The sequence below is a fragment of the Onychomys torridus genome, chromosome 16, assembly GCF_903995425.1.
Source record: "Onychomys torridus chromosome 16, mOncTor1.1, whole genome shotgun sequence".
NCBI classification, from domain to species: domain Eukaryota; kingdom Metazoa; phylum Chordata; class Mammalia; order Rodentia; family Cricetidae; genus Onychomys; species Onychomys torridus.
This window is the reverse complement of record NC_050458.1, coordinates 48,152,854-48,170,314: the sequence shown is the minus strand read 5'-3', so window position 1 is coordinate 48,170,314 and position 17,461 is coordinate 48,152,854. Positions and strand designations below refer to the sequence as shown.

Sequence of the window (17,461 nt, the reverse complement as noted above, 5' to 3'; positions counted from 1 at the left end):
CACCTGCTCCAGAGTCCCAGCCTTCCGGCTATCGGTATCGTGTAAGGTTGGGATGGAGCCCCGTGTGCTGGTTAAGCTTGGGGTGCTGGAAAGATGGCTCACCGTTTAAGAAAGTGCACTGCTCTTCTAGAGGATCTGAATTCCTTTTCACTAAGCTCCAGGACCCCCAGGGTACCCACATGCATATACACAGACACGCACAATTAACGTCTCATTGGGCGCATCAAGCACATTCCGGGGAAGGCCCCCACCCATGCTCAGGAGTAGTCAACACAAGACTAGCCAACTGAAAACAAACTCAATGGTATGTTTGCAGACTTTTTGTTTCATTTTGTTTTGGGGATCATGGTTTTTTGTTTTTCCCAAGATGGAACATAAAGTTTGGTGGGAAGAACTGAGGAGGATCTGGGAGAAGTTGGAGTGGAGGGCATGATCAAAATATATTGTATGAAAATTTTTTAAATTAAAATAATCAGGGGTCACCATGTCTGTCATCCCAACACTTAGGTTATGAAGGCAGGAGGATCAGAGAGTCAAGTTCATCCTCAGCTACATAATGAGTTCATGAACTACATAAGACCCCACCTATCTATCTATCTATCTATCTTTCATCTATATCTATTTATCATCTATCTATATCTATCTATCATCTATATCTATATCTATCTAATCTATCTATCTAATCTAATCTATCTAATCTATCTATTTCTATCTATCCAGATATACAGGCAAAGCACACAGGCAGAAAATAAAAACCATACACATAAACACACACACTATATATATAGTGTGCACCCCTGAGCGTACAGTGCCTTTGGAGGCCAGAAGAGGGTGTAAGGTCCCTTGGTATGTGGTGGCTGGGAATCGAACCCCAGTTTCTCTGGAAGAGCACTCAGCGCTCCTAAGTGCTGAGCCTTCTTTCTCTCCAGTCGCCGGAAAACATGCTATCTACAAAAAGAACCAAACAAATTTTCTACCACAGATTCAGGGTTTGGCTTCAGCTGAGACTAAAAAAGAGTCAGTGACAACCCAGTGTGAGGGGAAGAGTCCTTGGCCAGCCACCCTACAGCTTTCCGGGACGCCAGCCCCCGGCGGGGAAGCCGAGGCGCCTGGCACAGGCGCACCAGAGCAGCGTCCACGCGCCAAGCTGGCAACGGTAAGGTGAACGTCAGAACCAGGAGCGCGTGGGCCGGGCCGGGGGCGGGGCTGGAGGGCGGGGCCGGGGCGCAGCCTGTGTGAGGGGCGGAAAGAGAGTGGCTGGCGCTCTTTGTGGGCGGGGCGTGGGCGGGGCCTCCCGCCGCCCGCTGCAGGTCGGCGGTTGGTCGCTCGGAAGCCGCCCCAGTTTCTGTTTTTCTCGGGACGTCCTGCCAGGTCGGGGCGCGATGCCTCTGGACCCTCGGGTGGCCATGGGGGACCTTGGCAGTCAGGACACCTTGGCCATCTTCAACCGCCTGCGTCTGGCGCTTAGCCACCAGGTAGCGGCCGCCTGGGGAGCTGGGGACCGCGCGGCGGGCGGGGGAGGCGGCGGAGCCGCAGTGTCCGTCCACGGCCGAAGTCGTCCACGCGGGATCTGAGTGACTGCGCTCGCCCGCGCCCGTGAGTGAAGAGAGAAGTCAGTGTCTATTTATTATATTGAGGCAGTGTCCCACTGTGTAGACCAACTTGGCCTTGAACTAGCAATCTTCCTGCCTCTGCCTCCTGAGTGCTGGCACTTTTGGTGTGTGCCACCGTGCTGTTTACCTCCGGGCTTTTAAATAACCGAATCCTGAAAGTGTTATGCTGTCGCTTTTGCCACATTTTACTGGTCACCCAGACCACCGCGGTAAATGCGAGGCAGAAATTGCACAAGAGCTAAGTGGGGGAGGGGGGAGGAAGGCCAAGTGGTTAGTGCAGAGGACAGAGGAATCATGCCCAAGGGCCTGTTAAGTGAGATACAGCCACGCCCAATGCATGGGAAGGGACAGTGTCCTGGGTGTGTGTGTGTGTGTGTGTGTGTGTGTGTGTGTGCGCGCGCGCGCGCGCGTGCTGTGTTCCTAGTCAGCATTCCTTTATGTGCTAGGTTCCTAACTGGAGGTTTAGAGGTAAGTAGTGTAGGATATGGCTTCAGACCTAAGTTCTCTTCACTGTGCATACTGCATACGCAATAGTGTATTGCTAATACAGTACAGTAATTGTACTGATAACTCTTTCTGGACCCATGAGTAACCCCCACACACACACACCAGTGCAAAGCCAAAGCCTCAAACACGCTAAGCAAGTACCTGACGACTGAGAGTTTGTAATTTATAGATATAATATGTGTGGGTGTTTTGCCTGCATGTATGTCTGTGTGTCTGGTGCCCATGGAAACCAGAAGAGGGCATCATATGCCCTGGAATTGGAGTTTGGCGATTGTGACCCAGCATGTGGCTACTGAGGACCAAACCTAGGTCTTCTGATAGCAGCCAGTGTCACTAACAGCCATCTCTCCAGCCCCAATATTATTAGAAATGTTTAAAGTTCTTTAAAAAAAAAAATAGGCTGGAGAGATGCCTCAGTGGTTAAGTACCAGCTGCAGCAATTCCCAGTACCAACATGGCAGCTCACAATCTTCAGTAATTCCAATTATAGGGGACCCAAAACCCTCTTCTGGCCTCCATGGGCACCAGGCACCCATGGTGTGCCCAGATATACATGCAGGCAAAACACTCATACACAGAAAATACAAATAAAAATTTAAATTTCTAAAATCCTAGATGACAATTTTCATGTTATTTGATTGTTTTATAGCAGAATGCCTGGCATGGGATATGACTGAAAGTATTATTTAGCTGTACAAGAAGAAATGGCACTTACTTACAAAGGACATACAAAAGAAAGACATGATTTATTCGTTTGTTTGGGTTTTTTTGTTGTTGTTTGTTTTTTTTTTTTTTTTTCAAGACAGGGTTTCTCTGTAGCTTTGGTGCCTGTCCTGGATCTCACTCTGTAGACCAGGCTGGCCTCGAACTCAGAGAGATCTGCCTGTCTCTGCCTCCCAAGTGCTGGGATTAAAGGCGTGCACCACCACTGCCCAGCGATTTATAATGCATCCTACAATGTCTGGACTCTTAGGTCTTCCTGATGGAAGAACCACCATGATACCATTACTCTCCTGGTAATTAAATGAGGTGCCATTGATAAAGCATGGTCACAATTAGCTCCTTACAAGACTCCTTCCCAGACATCTGACCAGGACCAAGATTGGAATTTCTCACTTGTGGTACTTAACAGTGGAGCATTCTCTCATACTCCTGGTTCTGGTTCTGGTGAGAGGACCTACTTAAGTGACTTTCTTCAGCTCATTGAAAGCAACAGAACAAAAGCCCTGCCCATGCCAGAGACATTGGACCACACTGAAGAAGGCTTTGCAGCCCTTATCTTTGAAAGTCTTTTTCTAAGCATGCCATGGTGAGTCATGCCTATCATCTCAGCACTGGGGAGGCTGAGGCAGGAGGACTGTCACACATTCAAGGCTAGTTTGAGTTAAATAAGTTTCAGGTTGGCCTAAGTTACAGAGTAAGACATTATTTCAATCAAAAAACTTCCTCTAACAGTTGGTAATACCTGTGTAAAAGACCTCAGACATTGCTCCTTAGACTCATCAGGACCCACCCCATTGTGAGGAAGATGGGAGCTGACACTGGCCATGACCGTCTGTGTGATCATCTAACTGATTGTGGTATGTCTGTGACTTTGGGGTCAGGCAGCATGCCTTGAGCTGTGTTGTATATACTAAATTACACCATGCAGTATATCATGGTGCCCTAAACAGAGATGTCAAAGCTTTGTTAAAGACAGCAGATTCCATCCTATTTAGTGATCTTCACCAAAGTCCCCCAGACCTTTCAACTGGCAGGGTCTGTGCCTAATTTCTCTGTGTCAGCTACCTAGGAGGTTCTGGCAGTATCTAGCCAGGAGATGAAATGGGGAGTTCCTTCAGAGGCCAGTTGCTGTCAAACTAGCTCCAGATGTGGGTTCACTTGGCCGTACCCCTAGGAAGACCTGTATGTACCCTAGACCATGAAGTTGAGGGTTTGTATTGGGAAGCAGGGGACAACATTCTCCAGGTTACCAGGCCAGGAAAGCAGTACATCCCGCTCTTAAGAGATGCAGATAATGTAGCCCATGATGCCTTTGTACTGTTTATCAGCCACGGCCTGCTTGTAATCACATCATACCTTCAGCAGCAGCTTGGCTTGCCTGATCAGAGACACAGCCATCTTGGAGATGGCAACAGAGATGCTGGAGTGAGGAGCTATTGGTGAAATGAACTGCCTGCTCCAGCTAGGTGGCACAGGGAAAACCAGCAGGCAGAAGATGAGAGGAAGGCAGCACCGAATAGCCCTGCTGCCACAGGACCAGACGAATAGGTCACATGGTTCCTAAATGATCAGAATTTAAAGTGTGAATGTTAGACAGATGTTAAGCTAGTTGTGTACTGTGTTGTATAAGATAAACAACCTGCTAATATAAATTAATTCTTAGCAATATATAACAATTTTCTTTTAGGTGTGTTTTGACTGCAGTGCCAAAAATCACAACCAGACAAGCATAATCTATGGGATGTTTCTTTTCATCAATTGCTCAGGGTCACTCTGTGTTCACTAGAGATTTATCTGGTAAGTCTTCCCTTGCTTTTTGTATTATGTTGACTTGATAGCAAGTAAAATGACAGATTAATTGCCAGTTGAGGGTTTAAACCTTGCATCATTGGGGCTGGTTAACAGCACATGCTGCTCTTAATGAAGACCCAAGATAAGTTCCCAGTACATCAGGCTGCTCACAACCTACCTGTATGTACCACCATCTCCAGGGGCATCCAGTGCCTCTGTTTTTTGGTCTCCTTGGGCACCTGAACTCATGTGCACATACTTATATGCATACACATATTTGTATAGTTATAAAAAATAAATCTTAAGAAGGGATCTTTCATCATCTAATAACCTGGGGAAATGAGCCATTTTCTACTCAGGCCTTTGTGGAGATCATTTGGGAGAAATAAAGCTCTAATGTTGAAGAGAGTCTGATGAGGGCTCTCCAAGCAACAGTTCCTTTCCCTCCAGCATCTTCTAAGAAATTAAGCGTACAGAGTACACACTCAAGAGAGATGGGGGTTCTCTGTACACACCATACAAGGTTGTGAGAGTTCACATGAAGGTGGGGTCCTCATATCAGGTATGGCACCCAGCATAATCCTCCAGGTCCCCACTGACACCAGCAGAACAAAGCATGAGTGGATGGATTTGTTTGACTTTTACCTGGTGACTTCACATGTTTATAATATGAAGGTCTTTCTTCCCTCTTTACCAAGGGCTTGGGCTCCACTGGCCACTCTAATGAACCTACTCTGACACTGTGGACCTTTGCAGGTGTCTTACTGTTCTCTTGCTGTGAAGAGACATCATGAACAAGACAACTGTGGCACTTTGAATAGGAATGGCCCCCATAGGCTCATAGATTTGGATGCTTGGTCATCAGAAAGTAGCACTATTAGGAGGTGTGACTTTGTTTGAGGAAGTGTGTCACTGGGGATGGGGCTTTGAGGTTTCAAATGCTCAAGCCAGGCCTACTGCCTCTCTCTCTTCCTGCTGCCTGCTAATCCAGATGTAGAATTCTGAGTTCCTTTTCCAGCACCATGACCATGTCTGTGTAGTACATGCTGCCATAATTCCTGCCATGATAATAAAGGAGTAAACCTCTGAACCTGTAAGCCAGCCCTAGTTAAATGTTTTCTTTTATAAGAGTTGCCATGGTGATGGTGTCTCTACAACATTAGAAACCCTAAGACAGCCATTTTTTTGTTTTTGTTTTTGTTTTTGTTTTTGTTTTTGTTTTTCAAGACAGGTTTTCCCTGTGTGGCTTTAGAGCCTCTCCCTGAATTTGCTCTATAGACCAGGCTGACCTAGAACTCACAGAAATCCGCCTGCCTCTGCCTCCCAAGTTCTGGGATTAAAGGCGTGTGCCACATACCCAGCTAAGACAGCAATTCTTATAAAAGAAAGTGTTTAATTGGGTGCTTGCTTACAATTTTAGAAAGGTAGTCCATGATCATGGCAGGAAGCAGACAGACATGGTACTGGAGCAGAAACTGAGAGCTTTACATCCTAATCCACAGCAGAGAGGGGGGGGAGAGATAGAGATAGATATTGGGGGCCTGGTGTGGGCTTTTTAAACCTTAGAACCCATCCCCAGTGATAACCTCCTCCAACAAGGTCACACCCACTCAAAGTCACACCTCATCCTTTCCAAAGAGTTCCACTAACTGGAATCCAAACATTCAAACATGAGAACCTGTGGGGAATATTCTCATTCAAACTACACTGAGTATCAGATAAAGGTGCTGCCCTCTGAGCAGACAGCCCCATAGTGGGAGGAAAAGGGCCCCTGAAATGAAGGCAAATAATGGTAAAAGGACCCTAGTCAGGCTTGAGGCCCAGCAAGGTCTGCATCAGCTGCCTAGGCCCGTGTTAGGACGCTTTCTGCAGGTCATCACATGGGCTCAGGCCTCTGTTGGTGCCACTTCCTCCAGCAGCTGACCTGTTTCCCTATTTCTTTTCTGGGAATAAACCTGGTAGACAGGCTGTTTAGAACTGTGGGAGCGATTTCTTTTTCTTTTTCTTTTTTTGGTTTTTCGAGATGGTTTCTCTGTGTAACAGTCTTGGCTGTCCTGGAAGCAGTTCTTTGTTGTTGTTATGGCTTAAGGGATATTGACACAATGTGATTACCATAAAGGAACATTTATCCCCATAGGATAAAAACTGATAATGAGGCCTTTTTCATGACAGCATGAAAACTAGCAATAGTTAGAATGTGTTTTCTTGTTTTATAACTTACACTTCTGTCACACTGCTTTGTGAGTTTTGTTTTGGTTTGGTTTTGAGACAGGCTCTCTCTACATAGTGCTGGCTGTCCTAGAACTCCCAATGTAGACCGGGCTGGCTTCCAACTCACAGAGCTCCACCTCCCTCTACCTACCAGGTGCTGGCTTAAAGGCTCGTGCCACCACGCTTGGTTTGTTGTTGTTGTTGTTTTTTTTTAAAGAAGTCTGTAAAGATATGGTAGGCTAAATAGCCATATAACTTAATAGGTAATTATTAAGAAAGAGAAGTGATTTTGTATATTTGTATGTTGTTCCTTGTTTAAGATTTTTGGCTATCCTATTTTGTCTGAGACTGTGGTCGCAAAATGTTTGGAATGTGCAGCCAATGCCCTTGTATCTTTAAAATTTTGACAGATTTAGTTGCTGATGCAAGTTTATTTGTGCCAGCTTTTTCTTTTTGGATAAATGTTCGTAACATGTGGTTTAACATCTTAATTCTCTTTCAAGTATTTGTTATCACGCCACATGCTTGTGTGGAACAGGACAAATTTTCCTTCCATCTTAAGGCTGAGTCAAATCCCACTACACATACTATCTCCTTTTTTCCCCCTTTCATCCAGAAATTGGCAGTGTGGTTGTTGCCATAATTTAGTATACTGCTTTGAAAATAGTTGTACATAATCTGACTTGGCGTGCAAGAGCGGAGCTGCTACATAAAAAGGTGTGTTCTTTTTGTCATTGTGGTGGGCCAGATATCACAGAGACAGTATAAGGAGAAGCATTTCATTTGGCTCACAGTTTCAGTGTGTTTGATCAACAGTCGCTTGATCTGTATGCTAGGGCACACTATCATAGTGGCAAGGAGAGTGTCATAGAAGCTTTTGAATCCTTGACAGAGGGGACATAATGGGCACTGGACTAACTTTCTGTGCAGGGCCCCATAACATGGTACTGTCTGCAGTCAGGGTCAACCTTTATATGAGCTTTCAGGAACTTCTTTCTTCTTGGCTCAAACAGAAGGGTCAGCCCCAAAGGCCTCTGGCCAAGGACCAATTTCAGTTTGAAACCTGGGGGTAAGTGGTGTTTAGATGTAGAGCAGCAAGATTTTGGTGCCATGTAGATGGTGACCCGCAGGTTATCTGGGGACAGAAACATCCCTCTAGTTCATTTGATGACCACAGTGACAGAGCAGGGTTGGGGTAGGTGCTTTGGCAGGTGAGGTGAACACACTCTGAAAGCCACATGTCAGTACCACAGAGTGCTTTTACTGCTTCCAAATTATTCATCAGCCATTAGGACTTGCGTATTATGAATTATGGAAGAATGCTGTTTCTATTAAGCCAGGGGACATATCCTTGCATGGCTTTTTATAGTGAATTCCATTATTTCCAAATTATAAATGATGCATTATTATAACAGTGCATTCAGAATAATGAAACTGGACTGTTTGCTGAGCCCCATGGAGTCCAAATGGCCATTGGTAGGGGGGGGGGTGACTGACAACAGGACAGTGTGCTATTGAAGGCTTTCCCCAGGGACCTGCAGGGATGTGTTCAGAGGTGAGGAAGGTGCAGTGTGAGGGCTAGCATGAAGGAAAGCTCATGGAGAAATGGGACCCAGAAATCAGAGCCCACGCAAGGTGAAGGTCAGTGATGGGGAGAGCTGCTGAGTCCTGGCATGGGACTGATGGCTGTGCAGGCTAGCTGGCATAGTGTTGCCTGTGAGTGACTAGGTATCCCCTACAGGGTGCCAGGGCACAGAGAGGCTCTTGTGAGTGAATGAGAAGTAGAAAGTCCCTATGTGTGGACTGCTCGGGGCGCCCATGCAAGGTGATATTCTCTAGGGTAGTTGAAAGGTGCCTGATGCCCCCTACATTCCAGAATAAGCTCTTAGCTCATATAAATGAAGAATGTTTGTTCCTTAGAGTGATGCACACTTCCATGCCAGAATACAGTCTTAAAGAGCCCGGAGGTTTTAGCCCCCAGCTCCACCCCCACCTCTTATAGGGTTGGTACCTCCTCTGGGCCCTCCAAGGGCCTACCAGCCTCTCTTAAGACTTTTGCCTCCCTCAGAGCAAGTCTATGGGGTCCTGAACCCAAAGGAGCTTCTCCTGTGAACTAGTTTGCAAGCCTCATGAACAGGGACAGGAACTATCCCCTGCCCTGTTTCCCCTACCATTGTTCTGACCCCTAGAAAGTACTTACTGAATAGCTTGTAAATTTGCCACTGAATTGGTCTTAGTCCTTTTCCTGGGCCCTTAAAGATAAGCCCTGAAGCATGTGAAGGTCAGCCACCACTCACTCCTTTGGAACCCTTCTCTGATTTTATTTCCATTCCCTTGGTTGTCCTGGTTTCTATTCTTTGAACAAGATTTCTAGTCTCTGTTCTTCAGTTAGAGCCAGGGCCTAGGTGCTGAGCCATTCAGCTGCAAAGGAGCATTTAGTGAGTTTCTAGCTAAAACCAGAGATGCTTTGAATACCACATCTTCACTTGGGTTGATGAGAATAGTGTAACAGACATGTTCTTAATGTCCTTCTTGCCAGAAAAGACAGCCACATTTAGTTCTGTTTTCTCTCCATGCTTCTTGTGAAATTCCCTGTTTGCTACAGACATTGGGCTTGTCTCCCTCTGTTGCTTTTTTTGACCAGGAAAGAATGTGTTTGTTATTAGCACCCCCACCACGCTCCTGGCTCACCTGGTTCCTAACCTAGTTCTTCCAGGTGTGGTCTCTTGTCTGGCTTCGGCTCTCTGTTCTGATCTGGCATGTCCATCTTCATGTGACCCTTTGTAACATGGATCCTGGTGCTTGCCTCGCTTCCAGTTTTTACTCGGGACAAAATTATTTAAGACCTCTGCATTCCCTCCCATCACCCTTCCTTGCCTTAAACCCTCAGCTGTGGGCTCTCTCTCCTCAGATCCCCTTGAAATCCACATCTCTCTGGGCTCTGTTTGTATCGCAGACTGTCATGGCATCATCATCACAGTTCATGGACATCTATCTTTCCTCTGTCCCACCTGGCTAACAGTGCTTCAGATTCTTGGGGAATCTTTTTCCCTTGTCTGCAGATTGAATGCTAGCATGAGTGCTGTTCTTTGAGTGATACCTTGCTTAATGATGTTCAGCTGACAAGGAGAAAACCAACCCAGAGGTCCAGCATCTCTTCAAGGATATTTTTAGACCACACTGCAAGAGCACTAGAGAAGGGTCCAGGGATCAGTGGTCTGTGGCTTTGTATCCAACTCCAGGAAGTCAGTGAGTGACATTTACATCATTCATATTAAACATGTTGACCAGGGAAGAGATCGGCAGCCAGAAGCTTCTAAGAGAATCTGTAACATTACTAGAAGAAAGTAAAGTCTATGACTTGAGGGACATCTGTGTTGTGCAAATAGGCCAGGTCATGTTATGATAAGCATTCTCAAGTCTCAGGGGCTCAGCACACAGCAGCTTATCCCTGTGTCTAGCAAGTCAGCTTTGGGTGCATGTGACTATCTATAGCATTGGTTCATATGTCAGCTGTCCTACATATCAGATATTTACTTTACGATTCATAACAATAGCAAAATTACAGTTATGAAGTAGCAATGAAATAATCTTGTGAATGATGCACCACAACATGAACTGTATTAAAGGGTTGCAGGATTAGGAAGGTTGAGGCCCATTGATCTGGAGGTCCTGTCTTCTGTGTAGCACTCCAACTCCAGACCAGTAAGGGTCTTATTCACCTTATGATATTGCACTTCCTCTTTCCTACAGCCCCCAAAGAGAAGATAGGTTGGGCTGAACAGTCACTTTAAAGACCTTGGAAGTGACACCTCAGATCTGTTCCTGTTTATTGGCCACATCATGTGGATGTTATCTATCTCAGCACATGCCTGGGTTGGGGAGGCATGTGCCCCATACCCAGAAACAAGAGACCCTGATTAGGAACAAAAGTAAACAGCCCACCATCACCCTGCCTTCTTATTTCTACAGGTGTGTTGATGGCCGCATGGAGATGAGAGACAGTTCCTTTGGTAGCGGGGATGACAGTGCTGGTTCCTACGGGAATAAGGAAAGCAGTCGAGACACCTAGACCACTGGTAAAAGCACAGGCTCTTCGGACAACTGTGAGCTGCAGGACCAGGAAGCCAGAACTACAGGCTGGAGTACCTTCTGTACCCTCTTTCCCAGCACTCACTTCACACCCAGAGTGGCTGACAGGTGGCCATCATTGTGTAGAGAGGCAGGGGGAGCCAGGACATAATTGGGCCAGCCTTGCAGGTCTGTTGCTATCTGGGCTACAGTCAGGCAGGGCTTGGCGGAAGCCATCAGCTGCTTTGATGCTCTGTTCCAGCTCTCGGTAAATGGCTTTGTAGCTAAATCACAGATAGAAAGCTCTATAAAAGCAGGGCCCAGCCACCATTCCTCACAGCCACAGCAGGCCCTGGAGCCTGCATGATAGTCTCTGCAGCCACACAGTTTCCCAGACACACGTCAGGGACGCCATTCCCTGGTGTCACATGTACAGATGCAGACACCATCCTCTAGAACCTGGGACCCACCAACAAATAAGCTTTGTATCAAACCAGGGGCACACTGAGACTTGCCCTGCATCAAATCCTGGGTGTGCTCTGTGGGTGCAACTGTGCAGTCCCACTGGGTCAGGTCATATTGAGGAAGAAGCCTTTAGAGGAGAATGTCAGAGTGCCTCCTCCTCCCATTTCTCTCAGGAGAGCTGGACGTTTTCCTCCCTATGTGAAAGGTAGTATGGGAGGAGGCCAGAACTACAAGACCCAGTCCGGCCTCCTACGACCAAGAACACGGGTCTAGGCTGGACCTGATAGATCACTTATTGTCCACATAGGTGGTTCTTCTCCTTTTCTGAGCCTCAGTTTCCTTCTCTGCTGAGTGGGTATAATACCTATTCTAAGGATTGAATTGTGTTCTCCAAATACAATAGCTGAAGTCCTAACCTCAGGTTGTGACCTTTTCTGAAAACAGGGTCTTTTAGAGGTGAACAGCTTAAAACAGGTTCAGTAAAATGGCCCCAGTGCGGCAGGGCTGCTGTCCTTAGAAAGAAGGAGAAATCTACCCTAGATACTCAGGGAAAGATGGCCAGAGGCCTGGAGAGAAGTGGTCAGATGTCGGGAAAGCTGAGGACTGTGGCAGACCCACAAGCTGGAAGAGGCAGAAGGACCTGCCTGGAGCCTTCAGTGGGGAGTGTGACGACACCGAGGTTTCTGACTTCTGTCTTCTAGAACTGAGGGATGAGCGTCCCTCGGTGTCTGCCATGCCACCCAGATTCTGTCACAGCAGCCCTAGGAGCCACTGCACCATGTACCCCAGAGGTGACTTGGAACATAGAGATTCAGGCCTTTGCCAGAGCCAAGTACAAACAGTGGAAGGTACCTCATACACAGAAGAGCAGGACACAGTCCCAGCCCTGTCCCTGTCCCTGTCCCCTAAAAGCTGTGTAGCAGCTCAGTTTCCTCAACAGGAAGATGGGGACAATTCGGCCTACTTTCCAGGCTGTCACAGAGATGAAATGACAGCAGAGCCCCTGTGCAATGACTGCTTTCCATCTTTTTAGAAGAGACAAAAGGAATGTCATTTTCTACTGACAACAAGCTTTGACCTGACATTCATTTCTCAACGCTTCTGCCAGAAGGATGGAGGAAGTGGATTTCTGTCTCTGTCCCGTTATCTGGCTCTCTCCTGATGCAGGCACGCTGTGTCACGAGTCAAACTGGAGATGGTCTTGCTGCCTGGCCTCCCCAGGACTACAGCCACTAAGATGTCAACGGTCAAGCTGGCAGCAGGGAAGAGAGGACCTCTACAAGGGACTGTCCTTGGGGGCAGAAGACACGAGGCCTGGCCAGTGGTGCACCGGTGCAGGTGGATTTCCAGAATGCCGGGTCTGGCTGGTCCTGGCTGTGGCACCAGATCAGACAGCTTCCCTTCCTGTCCAGACCCCTTTGGAGCTGGCAGCATGGAGCCTTCCATGGCCCTCTTGGGCCTCCGGAATGTGGTGTGCAAAGCCCTGTGGGTGAGCGCCCCACCCCCAGCCTCCCTGTGACTCACACTGATGAGTTCTCTGCCTCAGGGAAGCTTACCTAGCCACATTGGACAGGTCCAGGTGCTTCTGAACCTCCAGCAGAACCTCCCGGAAGAAGCGCAGACGCTTCTCTTCAAACTGCTGGCACTGCTCGAACACCTGCTCCATGTTCTCCATGTACTGGGGCGTGGTCTGGTCAAGTTCCTTCAGGGCCTTCTCATACTTGTCCTTGGTCTGTGTAAAAATTGCCACAGACAGAGCTTTGTCTCCAGCCCACCTCTGTGCAACCCACGTGCCCCACTCTTCTCAGGCCTCCCAGATCCCAAATGTGGGAGCAGAAGTTCTGGAGCCTGGCATTCTCCAAGTCCAGTCCAGCTCCTATGCTTCTCCATGGCAAGTCACTCTATGCCTGCTCTGCCTCTCCCCGGAGCAAGGACCACGCAGGTAGATACAGGTGAGAGATGGTGACACTGACACTCAGTGTCCTGGATCCCAAGTATACATCTACGTTGGTGGCATAGTTGTGAGCACAGCTGCCTTCTTTGTTCACTGCATGCCTGTGTTCATTTTGTCAGTGGGGAGGGCTGTGCTGTGCACCACTCTAGCCTAGATCTGGCCCCAGCAGCTGTGGTACCTTAGAGACAAGGTCATTGTCCTAAGGACAAATGGTCCTGAGCCTCACTTTCATTATCAGAAAATGAGAATACTTCCTGCTTCATAGTATTTTGAGACTTAAGCAACCCACACAAAGCTACATGGATTAGACATTCCTAGTCTGTCCATGCAGCCTCTTTGTCAAGGATATCTGTAGGAAGGGCAATAAGGTAAAAGGATAGATTAAGAGCAGTTTGGTCCTGCTTAAACTGGTCTCTGGACAGAATGTATTAAATCCCTAGGACATGATGAAAGTGAACACTTGACAGGTGTGCTCAGGCTTAGAGACCACATTTACCCAGGCTTGCGTACCCTACCCTCCATGCCATGCTAATCTATTGCTTTTGTGATTCCAGTTTTGTTTGGTGACAGGAACTTCCTGGGCGTAGGGGCAGCTGGATTCTGGGAATACCTTTTTATTGCAGAGCTTTCCATACGTGTCTCTAACAACTGAAGGGTGTTCAAGGATGCACAGGAGAAGTCCATGGTACTCTTCCTGAAGCAGGTACTATGGTAGTGCTCAGCACACCTCCCCAGCCTCTGATTAACCTTCAGAGCGTCCATTAGCACATGGCCGCTTCAGTGTTCCATCTGCAGCCTCAGGTGGAGGTACGATTCACTCTTCCTTGGCCTCTGGAGCTGGCAAGCCTTTCCTGTTTGTACGTCATACGGTGCACTCTGCTGCTTCTGCCTACAAGTAGAGTGAGTGCTAATGACCGCATTGCTCCAAGTGGCCTTCATGCAGAAGACTCCCGTTTTCAGATTCTTTTCTGAGGACTCTGGGCTTTCTGAAACCTCGACACCACTTCATTTCCTCAAAACCTCCCATGGCTGTGTTAAAAGCTGTTATTGCTGTCGTGTGTGTGTGTGTGTGTGTGTGTGTGTGTGTGTGTGTGTGTGTATACACGATCAAGATGAAGAAGCAGGTACAAACTATAGATAAACTGTCACTACAAGTAGTCATCAGAAAAGAATCTCACTTAGTCACTCTTGATGGCTAATTTCCTGATTTATACTATACTACTGTGTTTGAATAGTTTCCTTGCTACTTAAAAAGCTAAGGACCTCACTCTACAGGTACTTGCCAAGTAACTGTCCACCTGCCAGACACTCCTGGGAGTGGCTAGCCTGTCCCTTGTTGCTTTACAGGCCAGTGTAGCCTCCCATGCTCACCCTGTGTTGCCAGACAGCAGCAAGCTTCCCTGCTTTTGTTACCAACAGAGACAAATCAGCAGCCTGAGATTCTCTGTGCAGAACTCCAGGCCAGGTACTGACAGACCAGCTGGCAGGTTAGAGAGTGATGCCAGCTAGCAAAATGCAGGGCTAAGCGTGCCTGACATCTCATGTTCACTTAGGGGACAGGACAGCTTCCCATAGTTGGTGACATTGAACTAATGGCTGCTTTCATATCATCACATGAAAGAATATTACTCTCCATTGTTCTTGCTTCCTGAGCGCATGCTTATGTCTCAGCCTCTGAATGTTGCCTATTCCCTAGCAAGTAGGAATAACTGTCCCCATTTCACAGATGAGGAAACTGAAGCTGAAGTCAGTCACTGCATCTGCCAGAGTCCTACAGCTCAGTAGCTGTGCTGGAGCTGAAAGTAGCTTTGTTCAGTTCCTGGTAGAGACAGTTTCGATAGCAAAACCTGATTCTTACCTGCTTTGTCGAGAGTATATTGAGTTTTGACTGCCTTTTTCCACATTTAAGTTAGGAATTTTTAAAAAACGAGAATACCATTGGCTAATTTAGAATGAAAATCAAAATACTCAGTGTTTCATCCTTTGAGCTGTGGACTTTCCAGGGTACAGGCATTAACACTGAAGGTCTCCCAGGAAAGAAAAGTGGGTCTGTTCTCATCTTTGCCCTCTTAGGTTCTTCACAGTATTAGCCAACAGCTTTTGTTTGTTTGTTTGCCTGGCTGGCTGTCCAGTCTGTCTCTCTGCTTTGTCCTCTATCGGAGGCAGCAGCAATGCAGAACTGCTAGCAAGAAGAAACCTACACTTCGACATTTTTTACTTTTATCTGCATTGAGCAAAAGACCCCTCAACCATTTGCTGACATTTTTGATGACCACAAGGGGATTCTTAGAGTGCTAAAGAAGAGGAGGACCAGCCCTGGTGATAGTTGGTGCAAATTTGCCTTGTGGCTGCCTGAACCTGCCTGAACCTGAGCTTTGATTTCAGCCAGTAGGCTCTTCTTTGACAGTCTACAGTGTGTACCCCTGCTCACCAGAATGCAACCTCCTTTGCTCATCCGTCCTGTATTCTGTAGTGTTCACCAGCTGTCTCTGGCTTAATCTCCCCTTTGGACTGCTGCTTGGCTGCAGCACTAACAATCTATAGGCTTTGTCTTTTTGTTCTGCTGACTCTATTCCAGTAGACTCTGGCTTCTGAAATTTTCGTCTGAACTGGTCTAGTGGCTCATGCCTGCAATCCTAGCACTTAGGAGGTAGAAGTAGCATTGCCAGGTTGAGGCCAACCCAAGCTACATAGTGAGTTCCAGACCAGCTTGGGCTACAAAGTGATACCTGTCTGCAAAAGTATAAAGAAGAAAAGGGAAGGGAGACGTCAGGTAGGACTAACCACTCGCACCGCATGTGCTCTGTTCATGTCCAACGCCCTCTCACACTTGGTTTTGGCTTCTAATATCTGATTTGGTGTGGCTTTGTTTTGTGAGCACCTATAATTCCAGTTCTCACACCCTGTCTGCAGGTCCCATCCTAGCCCTTCCAGGGATGCCATGAAAAGCAGCTCTGAGAGCCCTGAGGTGCTAGTTGCTTCTCATGTTCACATGTTACTGCTTTTTTGGTCTCCTGGTTAAAGGGTAGGCCTGGGAATCACCCCATGGGTGTCTGGGTGCTGACATTCATTTAGACCCAAGAGGTTCAAGAAAAAGAACTTACTGCAATGCCCGACATCAGTATAACTTAGATTAGATGGCCAGTTGGCTGGACAATGGGTCTGCATTTTCTTGAAGGGAGGAAAAGAGACTTCTTTACCCACTCCTTTATGAAATCATACCAGGACCCTCCTCTGACAAACCCCTAGGCCTACAGACCTTGTGATCCAGACAGCTGAGGGAAGACACAAAGTTTCAGGGAGGATGACCTCAGACCCTGGGCAGCAGGGAGAAAAGATAGACAAAAGTCAGTACCTTGTGGCAGCCACCTCAGAGTAATTCAAAATTCAATAATATGCCCCAAAATTGATCTAACAAGAACCAAGGCACCTGACTGAGAGCCAGTGCATATTTGGCCAAAAGGAAAGGTGTTAGGAAATGACTGCTTTATAAAGGGCTAGCCAGACAGCAGCTCAAGTGCAGCCATGGTTAGTCCCTGGGTCAAGGAAGCATTATCAGTGGAACTTTGTGTGACACTTGTGGCCAGTTATCCCATACCTTGTGGTTTTAGGGTTTGGGTATAAAATGTCCCCCCAAAGCTCTGATAGGTGGAAGGTTCCTCAGCTAGTGGTACTGTTGGGGAATGATTGGATCGTAAGAGTGATGACATCAGTGGATTAGTCTGTTAATTATTTCATATTTGAATGGGCAGTTAGACCATGGGGCCTGTTTGCACTAAGTGGGACACTGGAGGAGTACCCTGGAAGGGGTGTATCTTAACCCAGTCTCCTTTCTATCATGAGGTAAGCAGTCTGCTTTGCCAAGTGTTCCATGATGTTCAGGCCTACAGTGATGAGGCCAAAGAAACATGGACTGAAGCCATGAGCCAAAATAAGTCTATTCACTTCAGTTGTATCAAGTATTTGGGCACAACAGTAGATACTAACACATATGGCTAATCTTTTTCTATCTATATGAATGTAAAGGTGTATATTATATATCTACATGTATACTGTATGTTTACATATTATGTTGTGTACATTGTACCAAACTGAGTTAGAAATAAACCCTTGTTTATCAAAGAAA

At 47.0% G+C, this 17,461-nt stretch overlaps 1 long non-coding RNA gene across 2 annotated transcripts; it reads left to right on the top strand.

Annotated features, from left to right (window-relative positions):
• Nucleotides 1-1,293: 1,293 nt before the first annotated feature.
• Nucleotides 1,294-17,461, top strand: LOC118597057. 2 transcript variants are annotated; one of them, XR_004946776.1, is made up of 4 exons: nucleotides 1,294-1,475; nucleotides 4,531-4,640; nucleotides 10,818-13,333; nucleotides 13,890-17,461. It is a non-coding gene; the product is annotated as an uncharacterized LOC118597057 (long non-coding RNA). The 2 variants fall into 2 exon arrangements; XR_004946775.1 differs by having other exon boundaries at nucleotides 10,818-17,461.